Raw genomic sequence first — 22,954 nt, forward strand, 5'->3', positions numbered from 1 at the left:
GAGGAAAGCCATAATATATTATTTTATAGCAAAAGTATCTTATTATGAAATATAATAAATGATTTGAAGCAAATTTTTGAGTGTGGCATTTTGATTTTATAGGGAGCCAAATTGTACCTGTATTTTGCATTCTTTAAATGTGCCATGTAGTTAATTATATTGAATAATATCAAATTAAAATTAAGATACAAATAACTTCCATGTGTAAAGGAAAGTAAACATCTCCCAGATTTATAGTAATATTTTGAATGTCTAAATATTTTCTCATAAGCATGTCTTTTAAAATTAGTAAACCTATGGAGATTACTATATGCCATAGACAGGATTTGAAAACATGCCCTGATGATCTCCATCCTGGTGTTATGCCTCATGTAATTTCTTCCCTTTGAGTGAGGGAAGGGCCTATGATTTGTTTCTTTGTCAAAAGAATATGGCAAAGGTGATAAGATATCACTCCCATGTTTGTACTATGCTTTATAAGACTTCTTTTAGCAGACTAGAGCCAGAGTGTCTCCCTTGCTGGCTTTGAAAAACTAAGATGCCATGTTATGAGAGGGCCTGTGAGAGCATCACCTGACAGGGAACCTTGGTGGTCTGGAAGCTGAGAGTAGCCCCAGTTTCTAGCCAGCAAGAAAATGGTGAAGTCAGTCATACAACCACAAGGAGTTGATTTCTTCCAGTACTCATGTGAGCTTGGAATAGACCCTTAGCTTCAGAAAGGAATGTAGCCTGGCACTCACCTTAATTTTCTCATCCTTGTGAGTTTGAGCCAATGATACAGTAAAAGTGAGCCTGTACTTATGATCCACAGTGACTTTAAGATAATACGTGATGTTTTAAAACTTGCTAAGTTTGTGGCAATATGTTATGCATCAGTATAAAATGACTGCAGGTGCCTCTTCAACCTGTTTAATATGACAAGACTTGCTATAAAATTCTGAATTTTGAGAACAAATAAATACATTAACTTTTGAAAAGCAAAGCTTAAAAGCATTAAGGGAAAATAAAACCTAATGATGTCTTAAATAATTTGGGTTCCAAAAAATGACCAACAAATTGTTATGAGAAAAATACATGATAAATCAACTGAATGAATGAAAATGAATAGCAATGTTATATATTCATTTTAATGAAATGGAAAATAAAGGAAAATGCAACCATGTTTATCTTGGGTTTAAATCAATATTCATTCACTGCTCTGTTTTAAAGTATTTTATGGTTATGGTTGTTTTACAAACCATGGCAGCTCAATCTCTATTTTACTTAGAAAAGCAAAAATATGTCAAAAATAAATAAAAGTTATACAAAACAAGCAATAATTTTTAGAGAAATAATGCAAACTTCAATTACTTCTAATATTATTTAACACTGAATATCAATAATCAGCTTCTCTAAAATAATTATGTCTTATACTGATCCTTTCCCAAACATATTTCTTCCTTTCACAGGATATTAAACATCTGATTGGGTCAGTATAAAAAAATAACTTCTAACATTTACTTTAAGAATTTTTCAACTTAAGTTTAAGAATATAGCAGAATAAAGCTTAAAGAAAACAAATGTTGAAGCAATCAAACACTTAGTAGTTTTAATTCCTGATTTCCAAAACTTATCAGAGGGAAAAATTACAAATGGCCTATACATATTTTAGACTGTTATGTTCAATATAAAAATTTAGATGTAACAGGCACCTTATTTGGAAATTTGGTAGATAGAATCTGTCAGGGTTGATCACAACTTGGAGAAGAGACCCAGGGACTGTTACATTGGGCTTGGGACTATGAGAATTTTATTTACTTAAAAAAAGTATGGAGAATTTAAATGCTCAAAATTTGCTATTTTAGGACACATGAAACTGAAGTAATGACTTTTATAGCTGCCTACCTCTCATTTGTAGTTTTAAAATATTAAAATTAAGAATATTGGAAATAAATAAATGATACCCTAAAAATTTCTCTTCCAACTGTGTGAAAAATACAACAGTTTCATGTTACTATCACCTCTCCTATTTTTCTTGTCTCAACAAGACTTTGTTACTTCCAAATTCTTAAGTGTTCTGAGTAGTCATGACATTATCATTCTGTATTTGTGATAGAATGACTAGCCTTAGATAGCTCATAGGAATTGTTATTCATTTCTTGCTTCATGATGTTCAGGGTACAATATGTACCAACACTTTTTTCTCTGTTTTCCTTCCTGCAGCTGATCTGATATTAAAGTGCTGGCTTTAATAAGTTTCCACTTCAGTCTAAAATAGATAATGTAAGAAACCAGAAAGCAGAGGCTGCCAAAGCTCACTGTTTCCTGAAACCAGATTGCTATTTTACTTCTTCCATTGTGAGAAAACACAGGCCTGCAGAACCTGCCCCACCTCTTCCTCAGAGTCAATTGCACCGTCTGTGATCCAGTCACTTCACTGAGGAAGTGCTCTATGTTGAGGGCTATCATCCAATTTCACTTCTTACTTTATTGTTTGCTTTTTTGTTGAAATTTCATTGCTTTCACATCTGGCTGGTGCAGCTTTTATGTGGTATTAAAAGTATGTGTCCAAAAATGTGTCCCAGATGAACATCCTGTTTGCCTTTTGATTTAAATTTCTGTTTAGTAAACCTTTGTGGTTTGGATACAGTGAGGAGTATTTTCGGCAGAACTCCCTACCCACTTCCTCAAAAATAATGACTCCCCTGTCCATTCCTCCCTTCCTTATGTCCTCTGCTAAATTAATACTGTCTATCAGATGCATTCTTAGTGATATTCAGGAATATTACCTCCTCTCATGGTGATAAAAATCTATATCTAAAACATTACTGTTTCAGAAGCTGTTTCCACAAAAAGGCTATTTTACATGCTCTGTCATTAGCAGCAAATTGAAAATGTACCCATCAGGCCCTGGTAGAAAAATAACCAGTTTTTGAATTATGAGATATTTGCTTCATTCAGAGAAACATAAACAATGGCTTTTGAAAAAATAGGTTAGCAACTGAATTTTTTCTAGTCAAAATCAGAAAAGAAATATGGTTAAGGTATTTTAAAAATATTTCCTGCAAATTGGTCACAGAAATTCTATCACAGATGAATATATTTACTTGACATATTGCATAAAATTATTTTTTTTAAATAACTGTTGTTTAAGCCAATTTTTTTGAAGCAAAATCTTTGGTTGTTCTTGGCATTTCTTAATTTGCTTACTTGGGGGTATATTCTCCCCAAATCCACACATATAATTTTCATTGCCTCTAAAAGGGGTTATGAACACACATCTGAAAGAGAATTGACCACTTGTTTTTTGATGTTTTAAAGCCAACTAAAGCATAAACCTCTTGTTTCCTTTCTGATCCCAGGCTTTTTCAATGAGAACAATGCTTATGCAAGATTTCCTAGGGGGATTTTGTGGTTTGAGGTTTTAATAATCTAGGCTAAAATTCAAATAGGAACCACAGCTGCTTGGATAAGACTCTTAGACCTTTTCATTTGAACTGTAGTGAACTTACCAGAATTTTTAACTATTCTGAGCTCTATCTGATATACAAGCAGGGCATGTGGTAGCTGTATTTCCCACATAAGAATATCTGTATACTTGCAAATTGTATAAAATAATATAAAATAATATGCATGTTTCCTTAAATACTTGTTAACTTGTTTAAAACAGATTTGACTCTTTTAAACAGTGATGAATATTGGTGTTCTGATTCAGTAAGGGGAACCTATGAAGAATACTTTAACAATGAGATCTTCAGGACTGTTAAAATAGAATCTCTTCATTTTCTGAAAAAAAAAATAAGCTATGTCTTTGCTATATTACTCTTTCATGATACTTTTTATAAAATTGATTTTGTATACAGATGCCCCTTTACTTGATGGGGTTAAGTCTCTATCTTTAAGCCAAAAATGCACTTAATACACCAAACCTACTGAGCATCATAACTTAGCCTAGCCTAGCTTAAATGAGCTCAGAAAACTTACATTAACCTGTAGTTAGACAAAATTATCTAACACAAAGCCTATTTTATAATAAACTGTTGGATATCTCATGTAATTTATTGAATGCTATACTGAAAGTGAAAAACAGAATGGTTGTATAGGTACTCAACACACAGTTTCTGCTGAAAGCATTTTGCTTTTTCAACATTATAAAGTTGAAAAATAGTAACTATTGTAAGTCAGTGACCATCTGTACTTCTAAAATAGTAGTATTGTGTTTAAAATGCAAGATTTATTGAAGACTCTAGGCTTTACCGATGCCACTGGCCAACCAGAGTCCCCTGTTACCAGCCATGGTCAACCCCACCGTATTCTTCTACATTGCCATCCCTGGTGAGCCCTTGGGCCCCAACTCCTTCGGGCTGTTTGCAGAAATAATTCCAAAGACAGCAGAAATGTGTAGTGCTCTGAGCACTGGAGAGAAAGGATTTGTTATAAGGGTTCCTGCTTTTGAAGAATTATTCCAGGGTTTGTGTGTCAGGGTAGTGAGTTCACATGCCATAATAGCACTGGTGGCAGGTCCATCTATGGGGAGACATTTGATGAGGACTTCAACTTGACGCATACAGGTCTAGCATCTTGTCCACAGCAAATTCTGTACCCAACACAAATGATTCCCAGTTCTTCATCTGCACTGCTGGAGCGCTTTGAGTCTAGGAATGGCAAGACCAGTAAGAAGATCACCATTGCTGACTATGGACAACTCTTATAAATTTGACTTGTGTTTTATCTTAACCACCAAATCATTCTTTCTACAACTCAGAAGAGCGCCCCTCCACCTCATTTGCTCGCAGGGTCCTAGAATCTTTGTGCTCTCACTGCAGTCCCTTTGGCTTCCATATTTTCCTTATTCCCTTCCATGCTTAGCTGGATTGCAGAATTAAATTTATAATTCTGAAACAAAAACTAAATAACAAAAAAAGAAGATCTATTGAACAGTCTGTTCACCAAGTTCCTGAAGTATGAAATACATTAAATTATAGCCATCAGGTATATTTAAATGAGGCTCCAATGTTCATATGAAAGGCAAACATTGAGAGTCTATCACAGTGTTATAACATTATTTAAACATTTATTTAATCAACAAATGACTGCATACTGAGGAATTTACAAGTAGAGAATATAATAGAGAGAAAGTTTATGAATGGTCCAGCACTAAATTTAGGTGAAGGGCCTAATCCAAAGAGGAAAACTTTTAGAGCTGGGAAATCTTAGATGACTTCAGGGCTCCTTTTCAGGGCATAGAGCCTCAAAGATGTTGGGTCTGCAGCCTGGGAGGCATTTCTCTGGGAAAACATAGCCTTGGAAGGATACCAGGCTTGAAGGTCTCTGCCCTTGCTGGGTATCAGCCCCATGTGCCTTTACACACAGTGAAACTTAGTGGTTCTCACCTAACTAGTAGTTTGCAAAGTTTTCTACAGAATCTTATATGTTTACGGAATTGTATGATGGATTTCCACAGGGAGAGGGGTGTTCTCTGTTGATGAGTAAGTAGGATCTGGATATCTCCTTCAATTTTTGCCAGAACTGTTCCACATTTTATCAGCTTTATATTAATTTTCTTGTTAAGATTTAATTTAAACCCAGCCTTTGAAGAAATGAAAAAGGACAAGTTTAATTTCTTGCATTATAGAGTATTAAAAGAGTCATAGCCTACCACATATTTCCTATGACCCCTAACTCTGAATACGAATGGTTAATAGATCGCCCATGTTGCATTATGGCCAAGGTAGTGTGTGGGACTCAGATGACACCAGCTTCAGAATTAGACAACACTTCAGAATTAGACATTACACTAAACTGTTGGCAAGCATGTGCTAAAAGAAAATTTGGTAGATAACAGGTACAAATGATAAATGGCTTCTTGAAAAGAAATCAACCAAAATGTTAGGGTTGTTAAGATAAATGTTAAGATTTATTATCCTGGCAACTAGATACAAATCAAAGCATCTTCTGTCACTTTGGTCATCTATAAGCCCTCTGCATTGGATTTCCTTTCTCTACTGGTTTGTTCGTAATGCTTTCTCACTATTCCCAGATAAAATATTACTGATAATTAATTTTAAGTTTTTATAAAAGAATATGAAATCAGCTGTTTCAAAATCTGGGTGTACATTCTAAAGGATAGCAGGATTCTCTGCTCCTTCAGAAATATGCTTTCCTAGAACAACAGGCTTTGAAGACCATTCTCACTGTTCTCCAACTTGTGAATCCAGAGACAAATGAAGGACAGCACTTTCTAGGGATAGACATTCGTTGAATGGCTTGCTTTGACAACTGCAAAAACTCTCTGCATGAATATCCCATTTGAACCCTACACTAAGAGACTTGACCAAATTTTAACACAACTTCCGATAGCTTAAGGCCACTTTGCTGGAACAACCTAGCCCCCATTTCAAGTTTCTGTCTGTCTGAAAATCTCAAGGCTGTCAAAAGAAGTTAGTGTTTGTTTTAGGCAATACCTGACCATAGGTCCCTGACCTCTCTTAGCATTTGCTGAAAGGGGCTTACAATATTGAATTTTCCACTGTCCCTTTGAGATGTATATGTATCTCCTACAACTCAAGAGTGTCTTTCTAAGGATCCGAAAGCCATTCCTTTGAAATATAATCATCAGGAAAGACAGGGCCTCTGTCTCACAGTCTCTGGGGGAGGATAGAATCCTAACTTCCATAATTGACAACTAGCAGACAGAGCTTCCCTAATCACATTTGTACTGACCAACACTTTGTAATTTTTCAATTGAGTCCCCTCTTCTTCTCCCTCCCTACACCCCATTCTCCCTTTAAAATTCCATATCATCTTTCAGCAAATTGGAATGAAGCTTAGCTCTTTTCCTTACTGTCAGTAGTTACAGAATACAATATTTTCAACACTTTAACTAACGTCCAGCTTTGTTTATCTTTGACAGTTTTAAAAGAGGAAACAATGATCTGGCTCTTGAGGGAGATTGTGGAAAATGGTCTGTGAGGAAACTGAAGCTTAGCATTGAGGGACCTTGGTTTTCAGGAGCTTGCTAGCAATGCTGGAGAGTAGTTCAGCAAGTCCTTGAGGGTGATGGGGCTGTCTTTGATAAGAATCCAAGAACATGTTACTTGATTCATACACAAGAGGCATAGAATCAGGAACTACAAGAGATAGGAAGTCTGGTGGAAGGTGAGTTAATTACCAAGAAGTTATCTCCCAAATTGGAAAAGACCTGATAGGTTTGAAAATTGTTGAGATAGTTTAGCTGTAGTTTGCATACTCTGACAATAGTTCGAGGCCCCAGAGGGAAGAAAAGACTAAACTCTAAGTAACTCTGAAAGCATTAACTTTGGAAATCCTCTGGAGTGAGGCAGGCTAGGAGAATCAAGTTACATGGGCTGCCATTTAATCAACATAAAGAATGATATCATTCCATGGAAATCTCTGAAAAGCAGTCATGAACAAAGCATGAGACAATGATAATAAAGGATAGGATTATTAGATATCTCAATCAGCAAGGACCATTGAGAAAAACTAAAAAGGAAATGTCTCTTAGTTACCATGTCCAATGTGCAATAGGTAAGAACTTACCAATTTTCTTTCAATTGTTATGTGAAAATTATTTATACTTTTGAAAAGCTTTTTCCAGATCACGCCTGTGTTAGTCCATTTTTATGTTGCTGATAAAGACATAACTGAGACTGGAAAGAAAAGGAGGTTTAATTTGACTTACACTTCCACATGGCTGGGGTGGTCTCATAATTATGGTGGAGGGCAAAAGGCACTTCTTACATGGCGGCAGCAAGAGAGAATGAGTAAGAAGCAAAAGCGGAAATCTCTGATAAACCCATCAGATCTAGTGAGACTTACTCACTATCACAAGAATAGCACGGGAAAGACCAGCCCTCATGATTCGACTACCTCCTCTTGAGTCCCTCCCACAACACGTGGAAATTCTGGGAGATACAATTGAAGTTGAGATTTGAATGGGGACACAGCCAAACCATATCAACACTCAATATTATACTTCTTTTAACAGATTCAGTATGGATTAGAGGAAATGTAATGTTAAACATTGGATATGTAAAACATGAATAATATTTCTTTGCTGGTTAAATATTGCCAGTGAGATTTCATTGGATTGGTACCGAACATGTCTAATTTTATAGTTGTTATAATGATTTGGATAAGGAAGACATAGTCACAACTAAGCTCTTCAGTGAAGCAGAGTATGCAGTTTTGTAGCTACATTTCAGAACGATTTGATAAGGCTGTATAAGTAGGTACAATAATATGATGACCAGTTACCTAAAGTATCATATTTCATCTATATAAAAGTTATAACTGGATGTTGCAAAGTAGAAAAGAGTTATTCTTACTTTGCCAGATATGTCATGAGAAAAAAGACATTGCTGAGTATAAATAAACATTTTGAGCCCAAATGAATGAGAGAATCATTTTTAGCCAGGACCCAGAAGTTTATAAGAATGATCAAGACAGAGGGTGGAGACAACCAACACTGTAGTTTGGGAAAGTCCAAGGTTTAATCATTAACAATTTCAGCTGCATCTTCCTCAATCTTATTGCAGTTTACATCAGTTCCTTTTTCATGAAAACTCTGGCATTTGTTTGGTTTGTCTTTTACTTTTCAACCATCAGGCCCTTTATTTTTTGGACTCCTCTTTTTCCTATCCCCCAAAATGGGCTGTTCCTTAAGATCCTATTTTCAATTCTCTTCTTCCACTACTTTTATTTAAACATTTTATTAATTTCATTAAATGTATTAAAGCAAATACATTCAAAGCTCTGGCACTGTCTTTGCACATATTATTGCTCATTGGATGGTAGTAGATAATATTTCTCCCTCTGATATTTCTTCTACTACTATAAACAATCACAGGAGCTGCTGCCCCTTAACCACTGTGAACCTGTCTCAACACCGGTGAATTAGATGTAATATCTACTTCATAGGATTAGCTTGAAGACCAAATGAATCAATATATAAAAAGTGACTAAGCAAACTGCTTAGCCTGAAAATAATCTATTTCTTTTTCTACATTTGCTTCTTGTTTTGACCTATCACATGAGGATGATTCTCAGGTTGTTCTCCATTCTAAATTGCTCTCCCCCACCCCTCCTTTTTTTAAAAACAAAAAAAGTATTAAAGGTCTAAATTGCTGTTGAACATCCCTGATGTGAGTTCATTTTTAAAAAAGAAAATCTTTCTTTGGCTGTTGAGATGGAAACATTATTTCTGTATGCTAAAAATATTTCATAATAGAAAGAGGGAGAAAAAGCAAAAATAAGAACTCATTAACTTTCCATTTATATCTACATTTTTTCCTGACTTTTCTTTTTCCTTTGGGAGTTCTACCATCTTTTGTGCTGCAAAAGTTGATATTTCAGCTTCAATTTTTGAAAATTGATAATTTTTCTTATTACATAGCAATATATGTTTCATGATATAAAATTCATAAAATAGGACTAATAAAAAAAGACTATAAAGAAACTCCTAAAATTTCACCAACCTGAGGTGATATTTTGATGTATATCCTCCAGGTACATACAGTATATGTATTTGTATACTGAATATGTATATCATTTTATCAACTGCTTTGTTTCATTTAAAACATAGAAATATTATCTATACCATTTCTCAAATTACATGTGTAGCTGATTATAATTCCATTTAACTTGTTTATAATATTATAATAAACAACCTATAGCAAAATTTTATGTCATTTTGACTTAAAAAATTTTTCTCCACCATATTCTATTTTTGTTTTGATTTTTTTTTGCAAAATTTTCCTACATATATTTTGTTTATTTCCACTGTTCTACTAATGTATTCCTTTTACTTATTGTGAAGACTAGTAAAATAGAGTAATTCAATTCAGCTTTTTAATTGAGAATCTACTGTAGGTCAGATATGTTAAGTACTAAGTTAAGTAAAGAAAGATGAATAAGAAAAAATTCTTTCTTTACACTGGTAACAGAGATAGAAATGAAACTTTTAATGCAGTGTGGTGTATGTGATACAAAGTGCTTGCAGAAAGCAATTATTGGAGTAATGAGTAGAAATTCTACTCACAAGTATACATTTAATATATTACACATTTTATGAAACATATATACATTTTTAAGAATTGTAGTGTGCTATTAGTTGGTATATTTTGAACTATTACAATTAAATATTAAACATTATTAATATTTTAAGTGTTAAAGATCAAACAACACATCTCAATAAATTTAAAAAACATTATATTAATGAAGCACACCTATAATCATAAAAGAGAAGTGACTTATAATTTATTTTTAAATAAAAGGAGCATTGAATCTATACATATGTTAACACTCATGGAGTCAATACCCAACCAAGACTGGGGAGATGTGGGGATGGGGAATATGAAAGCTGTGCAAATGTCAAATATCTAGTTTATTTGAAATTCAAACTTAACTTCGTGTTTTGTATTTTTATTTGTTATTAGGTTGCTGCAAAAGTAATTGCAGTTTTTGCCATTAAAAGCAATTACCAAATTACTTTTGCATCAGCCTAATACCTCTGTCAATCGTAAGTCTAGGCTATCTCACTGAGGGTAGAAAGCCTGACATGAGAGATGAAGGATGAGAATGACCATAAGAAAAGCTAGGATACTGCAGGAAACAGTAAGTGCAAAGTCCTTACAGCAGGTAAGAGATTGGCCTGCTCCACAAACAGAGGAGTGGGCACTGGAGCACAATGAACAAAAGAATGTTGGAGAAACAGAAGTTCAATAAGGTCACCAGAGAGAGGGAACAGCAAAGAAGGAATGATGATGCTACTTGTCAAATTCATAGAACACATTGAAGAAAATGCTGTGGATATTAATGTATTTCAATCAGGGGATCAAAAAACCAAAATCATATTCCAGAAAAAGCATATTGACAGTAGTGTTTAGGAAAGATTGGAGAAGATTAAGGGTGAAAGCAGTTAGTTTCAGTTAGTCATGTGAACAAAAGAGGAGAGCCTGCATTAACAAAGGTAGAAAATACCCTTCATATGAAATGTGAAGTTAAGTTTGAATTTCAGATAAACCAACTAGTTTATATTGGAAGATAGTGGGTTTTAAATTTCTCATTTGTGATCTACCATTAGAAACATTTTAATCCAGTACAAACTATGTGCATGTGCATGTAAACACACACATATACACACCTATTAAGAATATTACAAAATAATAATGTACTTAGCCTTACAACAGGAAATCCTCTCTGATATTTTTATTCTAATCATATCTATTCTTTCATTAAAAATCATTGGTAACTACCCACTAATTTTTATATCTACAAATGGATTATGATGAATAATTTAAAAATATTATTTTAAGAACAAATTCAGAGTAATGTCAGCAAGATGAAAGACTAGGAAGTTACGCTCTCTTTTCCTCACAGAGACACTGAGTAACAACAATAGATGAACCAGAATACCTCCATAAGAATTCTAGAGGTCAGTCAAAAGGCTACAGTGCCCAGGCCACTGTAAAATCAAGATGAAATCCAGTGAAAGGGTTAAAAAATTTGTAGCATTTGGCATGCCCATTTATGCCCCTTTCTCTGCATAGCTAGTGCAAAAACAATTAGAAGAAAACCTCTTATACCATGGTCCTTTCTTAGAATGGAAACAAAAGGGTGCACCTTGAATCTAATGCTCTGGCTTATTGGGGACTGCTTGTATTAGTCCATTCTCACACTGCTATAAAGAAATACCTGAGTCCAGGTAATTAATAAAGAAAAGTTTAATTGGCTCATGGCTACACAGGCTATACAGGGAACATAATGCTGGTATCTGCTCAGCTCCTTGGGAGGTCTCAGGAAATTTACAAACATGGTTAGAGGTGAAGGGGGAGTGACCAATTCACATGCCTGGGGCAGGAAGAAGAGATAGAGGTAGGAAGTGCCACATGCTTTTAAACAATCAGATCTCATGAGAACTCTATCCTGAGAACAGGATCAAAGGTGGAAATCCACCCATAATTCAATCACCTCCCACCAGGCCCCACCTCCAACACTGGGGACTACAATTGGACATGAGATTTGGGCAGGAACACAAATCCAAACCATATCTCTAGCCAAGAGACTGGTTTCTATCTCACCTGACTCAGATGCAACCAGTGTCAGAGTATAAAAGCCACTGAAAACAGAAGTAAGTAACATGCTGCAGTTCTGCAGGCAAATGCCAGGGTGAGCAAAAAATCATAAAAAGTTTGAGAGGATTAGAACCTCCAGTTAGCCCAACTGGTGAAAATCTTTCTTTGCACAAGGTCAGTATGCAAAGACTGGGACTGGTGGTCATTTTTCAAATGAGCAAATCCCAGGAAAAAATTACAATACATACAAAGAGAGAAGAAATTTGACCACACAAAGGAATAAAATAAAACCTAAGAAACCAACCCTAAGAAATACAGATCTATGAGCTGCCTCATAAAGAATTTGAAATAATTATCATAGAGATATTCAAGACATTCAATGAACTTTAAAAAAGAAGATCACAGATAGACAACTAAATGGAAACAGGAAAACTGCATGAACAAAATGAGAATATCAACAAAGAGACAGAAGCTATTACAAAGCTCCAAGCAAATATTCTGGAGCTGAAAAATACAGAAATTGAACTGAAAAATTTATTAGAAAATTTCAGCAGCAGATTTGATAAAGCAGAAGAATCAGTTAACTTGAAAATAGGTCATTTGAAATCATCAAGTTAGAGGCGCATAAAGAAAAAAGAATGAAGAAAAGAAAAAAGAGCCTTGGGACTTATGAGATACTATCAACGGGGCCAATATACACATTACGGGAATCCTAGAATTAGAAGAGGGAGTAAAGGGTGAGATACAGTATTTAAAGAAACAATGACTAAAAACTTCCCAAATCTGAGGAAAGAAATGAACTGTCAGTGAAATAAAACAGTCTAAAATCAAAGGCAAAAGAGAGAATCTTGAAAACAACAAGAGAAAAATGATTTGTCACATACAAGGGAACCTCAATACGACTCTCTGTGGATTTCTCAGCAGAAACTTTGCAGGCTAAAAGACAGTGGGATGATATTTTTAAAGTACTGGGGCAAACAACAATTGTTGACCAAGATTACTGTATCCAGCTAAATAATCCTTCAAAATTGAAAGATAAATCAAGATTTTCTGCAGAGAAACAAAACCTGACAGATATTACCACTAGACATGCTCTGCAAGAAATGGTAAAGCAACTAAATCAAGTTGAAACAAACAAACAAACAAAAAACGGTAGACAACAACACAAAGCTGTAGGAAAATATAAGGTTCTCCCATAAAGATAAAATCATGAACAAATATAGTAACCTGTACTATTGCAATTTTGATACAAATAATTTAAATGACAAAAGCATTTTAAAAACTACAATTGTATGTTAATGGGTACACAGTATATAGAAATGTAATTTGTAAAAATGGTAACATAAATTGGAAGAGCGGAGCTGTAAAGAGATAGAAGTTTTGTATGTAATTAAAGTTAATTTGTTATAAGTTTAAGATGGACTGCTATAACTTAAAGTGTTTTATGTAATTGCAATCATAGCCAAACTTAAATGGAAATGGAAAGGAAATAAAAATCACTATAGAAAAATCAATAAGACACAAAGGAAGGCAGCAATAGAGAAAAGAAGGGACAAAATCCCATGGAATAACAGAAAACAATGAACAAAATGGCAATAATAAGCCTTTTCCTATCAGCAATTACCTTAAGTACAAATGGATTACACTTCCCTATTAAAAGGCATAGATTGGACCAAGCACAGTGGCTTCCACCTATAATCCCCGCACTTTGGAAGATCCAGATGCAAGGATCACTTTAGGCCAGGAGATCAAGACCAGCCTGAAACCCAGTCTCTAAAAAATTTTCTCAAACTTAGCTGGCATGATGGCATGCACCTGTAGTCCCAGATATTTGGGTGGCTAAGGCAGGAGAATCAATTGAGCCTAGGAGTTTGAGGCTGTAATGAATTATGTTTGTACCACTGCACTCCAGCCTGGGTGACTCTGCAAGACCCTGACCCTGTCTATTAAAAAAAAAAAAAAAAAGATAGATTGGCTGAGTGAATAAAAACAAAAAAAAATTCCACTTTTATGCTATCTACAAGAGACTCACTTTAGATCTAAAGACACACAGGATGAAAGTGAAAGGATAATAAAAGATAGTCACATTTGTGACTACACAAATATAAGATAAAATAGACTTCAAGGGGGCAGGGCCAAGACAGCCGACTAAAAACAGTGTGTTTGGAGGATCTATCACAAAAAAACATAATAAGCATGTGAAACCTTCACTGGCAATCAAGGTATTCAGGTTCTCTCATCAGAACTCACTAGGAGGCTGGCATGACTCCATGGAGAAAAGGAAGAACAGTGTGGTGCAGTGTGGTGCAGCTCTCCACCTGAGAGCCACATGAGGCAGGGGACCCCCTCTCCCCAGCCAAGGAAGGCCATGAGTGTGCTACCCAGCCAGGGAAACTGTGCTTTTTACAGCACTGGGACTCACAACTGCCTAACATGCTAAGCTCCCTGGGTGGGGAAAAAGTGTTATCCATCTCTATAGATTCAGGCTATGCATTTCCCTTGCTGTATGCAGGGAGGCTGGACTGCTTGGTCCCAAGACTTGTCCCCCACAGCCCAACACACCAGCTGTGGCAGTCTGCAGCCAGAGTGCCTCTTCAGTCCTGACCCTGACCCATCCTTCCTCATTGGGTGGTTCTTCCCTGCAGGAACTCCAGAAACTCCAGCCAGAGGCTCAGGGACAGAACCCAGATCTCCCTGGGCCTGAGCCCCTATGGGGAAGGGTGGCCTCAGTCTCAGCAGACTAGCAGACTTAGCCTTTCCTCCTGGTAGTTCTGAGGATTCCAGGCAGCCCAGAGGAGTGGGTTTTCCCCTAGCAAGGCACATCGCCGCCACCAAGGGACAATGTGCTTCATTAAATTGGTCCTATTCCCCGTGCCACCCAACCGGGTGAGACCTTCCAACAGGGGTTGTCAGAGACCCTACACAGGCACAATCTTACTGACATCAGGTTGGTAACCCTCAAGGTCAGAAGTCCCAGAAGAAGGAGCAGGCACCCATCTTTGCTGTTCTCCAGCCTCCTTGAGTGACATCTCCACACACGGGAGTGAATCAGATGAATAGGGCCTGAAGTGAACTCCCAGCAAACTGCAGCAGCCCTAAAAAAGAAGGACCTGACCATTGAAAGAAAAACAAACAAGTGGAAAACAACAATAGCATCAACAACAACAACAAAGCCCCCACAAAACCTCCATCCAAGGATCAGCAGCCTCAAAGGCCAAAACTGGACAAACTCATGAAGATGAGAAAGAATCAAGGAAAAAATGCTGAAAACCCAAAAGGTCAAGATGCCTCTTCTCCTCCAAATGATTGCAACATCTCTCCATCAAAGGCACAGAACAGGATGAAGGATCAGGTGGGTGAATTGACAGAAGTAGGCTTCAGAAGATGGGTAATAAAAAACTACGCTAAGCTAAAGGAGCATGTTCTAACCCAATGCAAAGAAGCTAAGAACCTTGATAAAAGTTAGAAGAATTGCTAACTAGAATAACCAGTTTAGAGAGACACATAAATGACCTGATGGAGCTGAAAAACACAGCATGAGAACTTCGTGAAGCATACACAAGTATCAGTAGCCAAATCGACCAAGCAGAAGAAAGGATATCAGAGTTTGAAGACCACCTTGCTAAAATAAGTCATGCAATTCAAGACTAGAGAAAAAATAATGAAAAGGAATGAATAAAGTCTTCAAGAAATATGGGACTTCATAAAAAGACTGAACCTAAAATTGATTGGAGTACCAGAAGGAGACAAGGAGAATGGAAACAAGCTGGAAAACACACTTTAGGATATTATCCAGGAGAATTCCCCAACCTAGAAAGACAAGCAAACATGCAAATTCAAGAAATGCAGAGAACACCACTAAGATACTCCATGAGAAAATCAACCCCAAGACACATAATCATCAGATTCTCCGAGGTTGAAATGAAAGAAAAATTGTTAAGGGCAGCCAGAGAGAAAGGCCAGGTCACCTACAGAAGGAAGCCCATCAGACTAACAGTGGACCTCTCAGCAGAAACTCTACAAGCCAGAAGAGATTGGGGGCCAATATTCAACATTCTTAAAGAAAAAAATTTTCAACCTAGAATTTCATATCCAGCCAAACTAAGCTTCATAAGCAAAGGAGAAATAAAATCCTTTTCAGACAAGCAAATGCCAAGGGATTTCATTACCACCAAGCTTGCCCTGCAAGAACTCCTAAATGAAGCACTAAATATGGAAAACAAAAACCTGTACCAGCCACTGAAGAAACACACCAAAATATAAAATATAAAGACCAATGACACTATGAAAAAACTGCATCAAGTAGTGTGCAAAATAACCAAATAGCAGCATGATGACAGGATCAAATTCACACATAACAATACTAAACTTAAATGTAAATGGGCTAAATGCCCCAATTAAAAGACACAGACTGGCAAATTAGATAAAGAGTAAAGACCCATTGGTGTGCTGTATTCAGGAGACCTATCTCACCTGCAAAGACACATATAGGCTCAAAATAAAGGGATGGACGAAATTTTACCAAGCAAACGGAAAGCAAAAAAAAAGCAGGGGTTGCAATCCTAGTCCTGACAAAACAGACTTTAAACCAACAAAGTTCGAAAATGGCAAACAAGGGCATTACATAATGGTAAAGGGAACAATTCAACAAGAAGAGCTAACTATTCTAAATATATATGCACCCAATGCAGGAGCACCCAGATTCATAAAACTAGTTCTTAGAGACCTACAAAGAGACTTAGACTCCCACACACAATAGGAGGAGACTTTAATACTCCACTGTCAGTATTAGACAGATCAATGAGACAGAAAATTGACAAGGATATTCACAACTTGAACTCAGCTCCAGATCAAGTGGACCTGGTAGACATCTACAAAACTCTCTACCCCAAATCAACAGAATATACATTCTTCTCAGTGCCACATGGCACGTATTCTAAAATTGACCACATAATTGGAAGTAAAACACTCCTCAGCAAATGCAAAAGAATGGAAATAATAACAAACAGTCTCTCAGACCACACAGCTCAATCAAATTAGAACTCAAGATTAAGAAACTCACTCAAAACCACACAATTACATGAAAATTAAACAATCTGCTCCTGAATGATTCCTGGGTAAATAAGGAAATTGAGACAGAAATCAAGAAGTTATTTGAAACCAAGGAGAACAAAGACACAACATACCAGAATTTCTGGGACACAGCTAAAGCAGTGTAAGAGAGAAATTTATAGCACTAAATGCCCGCATCGGAAAGCTAGAAAGATCTCAAATTGACATTCTAACATCACAATTAAAAGAGCTAGAAAGGCAAGAGAAAATGAATCCAAAAGCCAGCAGAAGACAAGAAATAACTGAGACACTGAGACCAGAGAAGAATTAAAGGAGATAGAGACATGAAAAACCCTTGAAAAAAATCAATGAATCCAGGAGCTGTTTTTTTTTTGAAAAAATTAACAAAATAGACCACTAGCTAGACTAATAAGGAAGAAAAGAGAGAATAATCCATTAGACAATAAAAAATTATAAAGGGGATATCACAGTGACCCCATAGAAATACAAAATACTGTTAGAGAATACTAAAAACACCTCTTCGCAAATACACTAGAAAATACAGAAAAAATAGATAAATTCTTGGACACATACAGGCTCCCAAGACTGAATCAGGAAGAAGTTGAATCCCTGAACAGAACAATAGCAAGTTCTGAAATTGAGGCAGTAATTAATAGCCCACCAACCAATAAAAGCCCAGGACCAGATGGATTCACAGCTGAATTCTACCAGAAACACAAAAAGGAGCTGGTACAATTCCTTCTGAAACTATTCAAAACAATAAAAAAGGAAGGACTCCTCCCTAACTCATTTTATGAAGACAACATCATCCTGATACCAAAACCAGGAAGAAACATAATAAAAAAAAGAAAACTTCAGGCCAATATTCCTGATGAAAATTGGTGTGAAAATCCTCAATAAAATACTGGCAAACCAAATCCAGCAGCACATCAAAAAATTTATTCAACATGATCAACTTGACTTCATTCCTGGGATGCAAGGCTGGTTCAACAAATGCAAATCGATAAATGTAATCCATCACATAAACAGAACCAAAGACAAAAACTACATGATTATCTCAATAGATGCATAAAAGGCCTTTGACAAAATTCAACATCCCTTCATGTTAAAACTCTCAGTAAACTAGGTATTGATGGAACATATCTCAAATTAATAAGAGCTATTTATGATAAACCCACAGCCAATATCATATTGAATGGGCAAAAGCTGGAAGCATTTCCTTTGAAAACTGGTACAAGACTAGGATTCCCTCTCTCACCACTGCTAGTCAACATAGTATTGGAAGTTTTGGCCAGGGCAATCAGGCAAGAGAAAGAAATAAAGGGAATTCAAATAGGAAGAGAGGAAGTCATATAGTCTCTGTTTGCAGATGACACGATTTTATATTTAGAAAACCTCACCATCTCAGGCCAAAAACTCCTTAAACTGACAAGCTACTTCAGCAAAGTCTCAGGATACAAAATCAACGTGCAAAAATCACAAGCATCCCTTTATGCCAACAATAGACAAGCAGAGAGCCAAATCATGAATGAACTCCCATTCAGTCACCACAAAGAGAATAAAATACCTAGGAATACAGCTAACAAGGGATGTGAAGGACCTCTTCAAAGAGAACTGCAAACTACTGCTCCAGGAAATAAGAGAGGACACAAACAAATGGAAAAATATTCCACACTCATGGATAGGAAGAATCAATATCGTGAAAATGGCCACACTGCCCGAAGTAATTTATACATTAAATGCTATTCCCATCAAACTACCATAGACATTCTTCACAGAAATAGAAAAAAACTATTTTAAATTTCATATGGAATCAAAGAAGACCCCAGATAGCCAAGACAATCCTAAGCAAAAATAGCAAAGCTGGAGGCATCAGGCTACCTGATTTCAAACTACATTATAAGGGTACTGTAACCAAAACAGCCTGGTACTGGTACAAAACAGATATATAGACCAATAGAGCAGAACAGAGACCTCAGAAATAACACCACACATCTACAACCATCTGATCTTAGACAAACCTGACAAAAACAAGAAATGGGGAAAGGATCTCCTCTTCAGTAAATGGTGCTGGGAAAACTGGCTAGCCACATGCAGAGAACTGAAACTGGGCCGCTTCCTTACACCTTATACAAAAATTAACTCAAGATGGATTAAAGACTTAAGTGTAAAACCCAAAACCATAAAAACTCTAGAAGAAAACCTAGGCAAGGCAATACCACTCAGGACATAGGCATGGGCAAAGACTTCATGACAAAAATGCCAAAAGCAATTGCAACAAAAGCCAAAATAGACAAATGTTAGCTAATTAAACTAAAGAGCTTCTGCACAGCAAATAAAACTATCATCAGAGTGAAAAGGCAACCTACAGAATGGGAGAAAATTTTTGCAATCTACCCATCTGACAAAGGTCTAATATCCAGAATTTACAAGGAACTTAAACAAATTTACGAGAAAAAAAACAAACAACCCCATCAAAAAGTTGGCAAAGGATATGAACAGACACTTCTCAAAAGAAGACATTTATGTGGCCAACAAATATATGATAAAAAGCTCAACATCACTGATCATCAGAGAAATGCAAATCAAAACCACAATGAGATACCACCTTGTGCCAGTCAGAATGGAGATTATTTAAAAAGTCAGGAAACCATAGATGCTGGTGAGGCTATAGAGAAATAGGAATGTGTTTACACTGTTGGTGGGAATGTAAATTAGTTCAGTTATTGTGGAAGACAGTATGCCAATTCCTCAAGGAACTAGAACCAGAAATAATATTTGATCTAGCAATACCATTACTGGGTATAAACCCAAAGGAATGTACATCATTCTACTATAAAGACACATGCACACATATGTTTACTGCAACACTATTTACAATAGCAGAGACATGGAACCAACACAAATGCCCATCAATGATAGACTGGATAAAGAAAATGTGGTAAATATACACCATGGAATACTATGATGCCATAAAAAGTAATGAGATCATGTCCTTTGCAGGGACATGGATGAAGCTGTAAGCCATCATCCTCAGCAAACCTAACACAGGAACAGAAAACCCAACACTGCATGTTCTCACTTATATGTAGGAGTTGAACAATAAGAACACATGGACACAGAGAGGGGAACAACACACACTGGGGCCTGTTGATGGGTTGGGGGGTGAGGGGAGGGAACTTAGAGGATGGGTCATTAGGTGCAGCAAACCACCATGCCACACACATACCTATGTAACAAACCTGAACATTCTGCACATGTATCCTGTTTTTATTTTTTTAAGAAGAAATTTTTTAAAAAAAGAAAAAATAAAGCAATGCTTGAAATAAATAAAAAAATAGATTTCAAATTTTAAAATTTCACAAAAGAAACCAAGATATTGTATGATAAAAGGGCCAATTCACTGAGACAATATGACAATTATAAATGTTTATGTACCAAACCTTAGAGCTAGTAAATATATAGTGCTAACTTTGAGAGAATTGAAGGGAGAGATAGCAACATAATAGTTGAAGACTTTAATACACTCCTTTCAATAATGGAAAGAGAAAACATTACAACTGATAGCACAGAAATAAAAAGGATTATAAGAAAATACTATGAACAAATATAAACCAACAAATTGAATAGCCTATGATAAATGGATAAATTCCTAGAAATATACAACCTACCATGACTGAATCATGAAGAAATAGAAAATCTGAACAGACCAATGATGAATAAGGAGATTGAGTCAGTATTCAAAGACCTCTCAACAAAGAAAAGCCCAGGACTGGATGGCTTCATAGAGAATTCCAAGCACATTGTCAAGACAGCATTACCCTGATACTAAAGCCAGGCAAAGACACTCTAAGGAAAATAAAAACCTATTGAGTCAATATCACTGATGACTACTGATGCAAAAATCCTTTTAAAACAGTAGAAAACTGAATTCAACAGCACATTTAGTAGATTATACACTATGACCAAATGGAATTTATTTCTGGAATGCAAGGATGTTTCAACATATGAAAATCAATCAATGTCAAATACAACACTAACGGAATGAAGGACAAAAGCCACATGATCATCTCAATACATGTAGAAAAAGCACTTGACAAGATTTAACACTCTTTCATGATAAAAATATTCAACGAACTAGTAATAGAAAAGAACTACCTCAACATAATAAAGGGTATTTATGAAAAGCCCAGAGATAACATCAAACTCAAGAGAAAGACTAAAAGCTTTGCCTCTAAGATCAGGAACAGGGCAAAGATGTCCATGGCACCCCTATTCAATATGGTATTGAAAGTCTTAGCCAGAGTAATTAGGCAAGAATAATAAATAAAAGGCACCCAAATCAGAAAGAAAGAAGTAAAACGGTTTCTGTTTGTAGATGGCATTACCACTAATGTTTCTGTTGGTAGATGGCATCATCACTAATGCTTCTGTTTGCAGAAACCATTACTACTAATCCTGTGGCCACAGATGGTGCCCAGTTTGAGCAGGAATAAAATACCACATAGGGTTAACTGGCCAAAGTCCTTTGAGTGGAGCACAGAAACCTGCTTTAGAGAGCACTTGAATAAAGGCCCCAAATTTAAAGTAAGGTATGGTTTTCTATTAAAATTTTTGTGTTTATAATATTATATACTTTCCATAGAGAGGAAAACTGTCCTACTATGTTGATGCTTTAGCTCCTGACTCCCCAACAGATGCATGGTGAAGCAGTATGTCACATTCCATGTTAAAAAAAAGAAAAAAGAAGCAGAAGCAGAAGCAGAAGAAGAAGAGGAAGAGGAAGGAGAAGAAGAAGACAAATAAATTGAAAAATAACATCTTGTGTTCTTGGGGTGGAAGACTTAATATTGTTAAGACGTTCATTCTACCAAAAGAAATCTACAGATTCAATGCAATTTCTACCAAAATGTCAATGGCTTTTTTTTTTTGCAGAAATAGAAAAATTCATCCTAAATTTCATGTGTAATTTAAATAAACCCAGAATAGCCAAAACAATTTCAAAAAAGAACAAAGTTGGAAGACATATGCTCTGATTTCAAAACATATTACAAAGCTACAGTAATCAAAATAGTGTGGTACTGACATAAAGAGACAAATAGACTAATAGAGTAGAATAGAGAGCCCAGAAATAAACCCCTGGGTATAAGGTCAAATGATCTCTAACAAGGATACCACAGGGAAAAGCTAGTCTCTTCAAACAGTGGTATTTGGAAAAGTGGATATCCACATGCAAAATAATAAAGTTGGAACCTCGCCTTACACCATATACAAAAATTAATTCAAAATGGATTCAATACCTAAATGTAAGAACTAATACTCCTAGAAGAAAACATCAGGGAAAAGCTACATGACTTTGAACCTGGCAATGATTTTTTTGGCTATGACACTAAAAGCACAGGCAACAAAAGCAATAATAGACAAATATGACTATTTCAAACTTAAAACCTCTTGTGCATCAAAAGGCTCAATCAACAAATTGAAAGTGTATTTAGAATGGGAGAAAATATTTGCAAATCACATATCTGTTAATGAGTTCATATGCAGAATATATATAGAATTCCCACAACTCAACAACAAAAAATCAAATATCTCAATTAAAATATGGGCAAGGAACTTCAATTGACATTTCTTCAAAGATGATATACAAATTGCCAACAAGCATATAAAAAATGCTTAACATCTCTAATCATCAGAAAAATGCAAACTAAAACCAAAATAAGATATTACTTCACACTCATTAGGATAGTTACTATGAAAGTAAAAAAATAACAAGTGTTTTGAGAGATATGAAGAAATTGGGACCC

General features: G+C 35.8%; 1 long non-coding RNA gene across 1 annotated transcript in view; it reads right to left on the reverse strand.

The window, feature by feature from the left end:
- Positions 1-740: 740 nt before the first annotated feature.
- LOC129143765 (uncharacterized) overlaps positions 741-22,954 on the reverse strand; it is a 277,822-nt gene continuing 255,608 nt past the window's right edge. The window contains exon 4 of the long non-coding RNA XR_008547607.2: positions 741-905. This is a non-coding gene — a long non-coding RNA (uncharacterized LOC129143765). The remainder of the gene's footprint in view (positions 906-22,954) is intronic.

The sequence above is a fragment of the Pan troglodytes genome, chromosome 3 (assembly GCF_028858775.2).
Source record: "Pan troglodytes isolate AG18354 chromosome 3, NHGRI_mPanTro3-v2.0_pri, whole genome shotgun sequence".
NCBI lineage: Eukaryota > Metazoa > Chordata > Mammalia > Primates > Hominidae > Pan > Pan troglodytes.